Source organism: Dinoponera quadriceps, unplaced genomic scaffold (assembly GCF_001313825.1).
Source record: "Dinoponera quadriceps isolate SergipeBrazil2010 unplaced genomic scaffold, ASM131382v1 scaffold10972, whole genome shotgun sequence".
In the NCBI taxonomy this organism is placed as follows: Eukaryota; Metazoa; Arthropoda; class Insecta; order Hymenoptera; family Formicidae; genus Dinoponera; species Dinoponera quadriceps.
Window position 1 is genome coordinate 1 of NW_014564722.1, and position 4156 is coordinate 4156.

Consider the following 4156-nt stretch of genomic DNA (forward strand, 5'->3'; position numbering starts at 1 on the left):
AAAAATCGGGTGAGACGGGTGGTCTGGGACACCCTGTATATATATATATTCTTATATATATATTCTTTCATTTTAATTATAGATAAGAAATGTACAATAATTTTTGTTATATGAACATTTATTGAATTATATACGATCCATTCTGATCTATTACATTTTTCCAACTCTCCAGAAGTCTCATAATGCCATCTTCCCAAAACTTCTGAGGTTTGTTAGCAAAATATTGATCAAGGTGCATTTTTATATCATTTCTTAAATTAATTCTTTTACCACGGAGAGAATTTTTTAATAAAAAAAATAAATATTATTCAGAAGGGGTAATATCTGGAGAGTATGGAGTATGAGGTAGAACATCCCAGGCAAATGACAATAGTTTATTTCTGACGACTAAAGATACGTGTTGTCTCGCGTTATCGTAATGGAAAACGACACCTCGTCTGATCGCTAATTCTGGTCGTTTTCTAGTAATCGCTTCTTTCAGTTTATTTAATTGGTAACAATATTTCGTCGAATTGATCGCTTCACTTTGCAGAAGCAGCTCGTAATACACTACCCCCTTCCAATTCCACCAAACGCATAATGAAACTTTGTTTGAATGAAGACTAGGCTTTGATATAATTAAAGGCTCCTTACCTTGGCCCAAGAGCGTTTATGTTGAATATTCTCGTAAAGTATCCAATTTTCATCTCCAGTGACTAGTCTCTTCAAAAAAGGTTCGTTTTTATGTTGCTAAAGAAGCAAATCACATGTGAAAACACGTGCAAAAATATTTGGCTCTGTCAAGTCATGAGGAAGCCACACATCTAAACGATTGACGTAACCCACCTTTGTCAGATGATTATGGACGGTTGTTCGCGGAATTATTAAAGCATCGGCTACTTCGCAAATAGTATATCGCGAGTTTTCTTCAACCATACTTCGATGAGGTCTGTGTCGGTATTGAATAGGCGGCTTCAACGTTCTTCATCTTCCAGACTAAAATTACCCGTTCTGAAATTTCTAAACCAACTGCGAACTGTTTGAACACTTGTAGTACCATTTCAATAAACCATACAAATCTCATTTTTTGTATCATTAGGACTATTGTGTTTTTTAAAACAATGCAACATTACATGTCTCAAATGTTTCCTTTGGTTTTCCATAATTGAATAGTAGTAGAGAAAGGCTTTATGTGCGCACGTGATCTTGAGTCTCTTGAGAGCGAAAGGGGCATTTAAAGCAACACAACGGCGCATTAACAATAACACAATTAATCTTCAGTTTATTCCTCTTATGAAGGGGCACAACACACACGTGAGGGTTCCGCGACGCGCTCACTCTTAGAAATGTTAACAAGAACCGAAATGTATAAACGCAATTACAATAATACTCGAGAAACTTTGTAAATACCGCACGCAGTGATGGTATAAGAAAGTAATGCAATAGATAAATCGCGATTGACGACGAGCAATCGACAACGTGTAGCACAAGCAAGAATACGTCCTGTCACCGAGCTATGCAAAAACGTACTGTTACCCGGGACCAGCGGCTCCCGAGGATGTTTCGCTTTCTGTTGTCTCGCATTATTAAGTCACGAGAATAACATGACCATATAAGGAAATAACGCGTGTGCCTAGCGATCGCCAACACGCTGTTGTCGGCTGATCGCAGACAATCGCCTTTCGCGAGCGACAACACGGAACACGTGATTCGCACGCATCACGGCTGTACCGTGTGACTCGCAACACTTTATAAGAAAACTTTTTAATCCACGAAACCTACTCTATGATAGATAGAAGACAACTGAAAACTATGACATTAACACTTAACCTATAAGCCCGTACGTTTATATAAACACTGCATGATAAAGTGTTTATACGCATATGCGAAAGAAGTTTATAGGACAACCAAATATAAATATTAAGTGCTTGAATTAATTCTCGCTGTGGTTCGTTCTAAAAACTCATATTTATTTCAAAAGAACGGTATATTATAACTTATCCAAAGTATTGTCCTTCGGAAGCTACATAAATTTTCCCAATTTCCGGGTAACACATGGATTTCGCAGAAGAAAAATTCAAGTTCTTTCGAGGCGATCCAGTCAACAAGCTATTTTTTGAAATATTTTCGAAAAAACTGAAGTGCTGCTCAGAAAGGCTGCAGTGAAACAAATGGTAATCTGAAGAAGCAACGTCTGGTGAATAGAGTGGCGAGGTAAGACATCCCATCCGAGTCTCTCCAAGATTTTCTTTATTGGTGTTGCAATATGTTGTTACGCGTCCGAATCCCGAATAGCTAATCCGAGTATCGAATATTATCAAGTAACAGTTTAACAACGTATATAAAATATTACCTTTTACGGCTATTTATTGACCGTCAGCAAGGAAAAGGAGAGATCTCATTCATTTTTATAGGCGTTTTTAAGCGATTTCAAGTGTTGTTTTGTCCAAGTATCTTTTGCAAATAGCACGTAATATTTCTCAACGTGTCATTTCTCTCCTATGACGTCACGAATCAATGACAATCAATCCTAAAACAAAAAATGTATGTTTCGAAGTCCTCCATTTCTCTTCAAAGTTTGTCGGTCTGATTCTCTAACGTCCTGTATATTTTTTATCGTATTCTCCTATACAATTTCCTTTCTCTCTTTCTATCTTCGCTTCTAACACGAAGTGTAGAACATCCTTTGACGCAGATATCCTCAGTGCTTTCCCATAATAAAGTCGAAAATCATTTAGCGAGATAGAATAGAGTATAGTCCATCACGCTGCTATGTTCTACACGCTTGGGGGATGATTACACGGAATATTCGCAAGTACACGCTACCCCGAAGACACTGGCGTGGAACTTGTTACGTGACCACTCTCGTCCACCTTAAGCGGAGTCTACAATGAAAATTTAAGACATATGATTTGAGAAATTGACCAATCATAATTGATTTTTCTTCATATTCTTCATTTTTCTTCGACTATGATTGGTCAATTTCTTAAGGTTTAGAGCTTAAAACATTTATCGTTGACTGGGACTTAAGCAGGGTCTACAATGAAAATTTAAGCTGTAAACCTTAACAAATTGGCCAATCACAATCGAATATTCTCCTGAAATTCGACTCTGATTGGTCGTAATTTCTTAAGGTTTAGATCTTGAATTCTCATTGTAGACCCCGCTTTAACGTTGACCCACGCAGCGAAGAAAGTAACACCGATCCGTCTTTTATCGTTCCGCGACAGTGTTTCGCACATCCGAGAAAATATCGCGTTCCACTGGAATAATTTCGATGATAAATGTCCGCGCAATAATGCAAGAGAATTTTATTTGCGGGGAAAAAGAGAAGGAGACTCCTCCTTTTCTTTTTTTATTCGCGCGGAAAGAAAAATAAGCCGACGTCTATGCGTGACCGAGGGGAAGTTTATACCCCATCGTTAGCGAGAGTTCAGAACTTCGGGCATTTATGCTACCTATGATATCTGGTTGTTATCCTATCGTCGCATTTTATCAAATTTCGAAAATGGCGGGGAGGGGAAGATTGGCACCTTCGTGGCATGTTCGCATTTCGCCGCCGGTGAGATCGCCGAAGAAGGTTTCGATCGACCTCGAACTTCCGGCTTTTCCGCAGTCGTGGAAAGTCGTGGGTCGCGGTCACGTCGTCAGGTACCGCGGGCCAATCATAGGACACCGCCAAAAGAAGCGATGCAGAGTCGAGAATATGTCGATGACGAATACGATAATTTCATCAAGCCCGTCCGAATGGCCTCCAAACTGATCTCTATCTGGCCGTTGCAGAAGAATCACACCGCCGGCGAATCGTTTCTCAACAATTGCCACATGGTCTGGTTATTTTTTGTGGTATGTATCTTCGAAATTTTTCCCGTCGGAGTCTCTCTTGGAATTAAAGCGACAGCCAAGCTATTCGAATTCGAACGATGTTTCGCAAATATAAAGAGCGAATTTTCCACACTCCGACTCGTCGAGTGAATTTTTCGTTTGAAATTGAAAAGTGAATCTAATGTGACTCCACCGTCAGAGAAACAAATTTATTCTAATTGATTGAGATATTTACTCATATGGATGAAGAATTAATTATATATCAAAAAAAATGAGTATCAAATCAAAACTTATATTCTCATTTACGAGGTCTGTTCAAAAAGTATCGTGAATTTTGTGTTTTTTCAAAAAT

At 38.6% G+C, this 4156-nt stretch overlaps 1 long non-coding RNA gene across 1 annotated transcript; it reads right to left on the bottom strand.

Annotated features, from left to right (window-relative positions):
- Positions 1-638: 638 nt before the first annotated feature.
- On the bottom strand, positions 639-1497 carry LOC106751310. The gene is made up of 3 exons (XR_001375040.1): positions 1113-1497; positions 826-975; positions 639-729 (listed from the first exon to the last, which is right to left on the bottom strand). It is a non-coding gene; the product is annotated as an uncharacterized LOC106751310 (long non-coding RNA).
- Positions 1498-4156: the final 2659 nt, after the last annotated feature.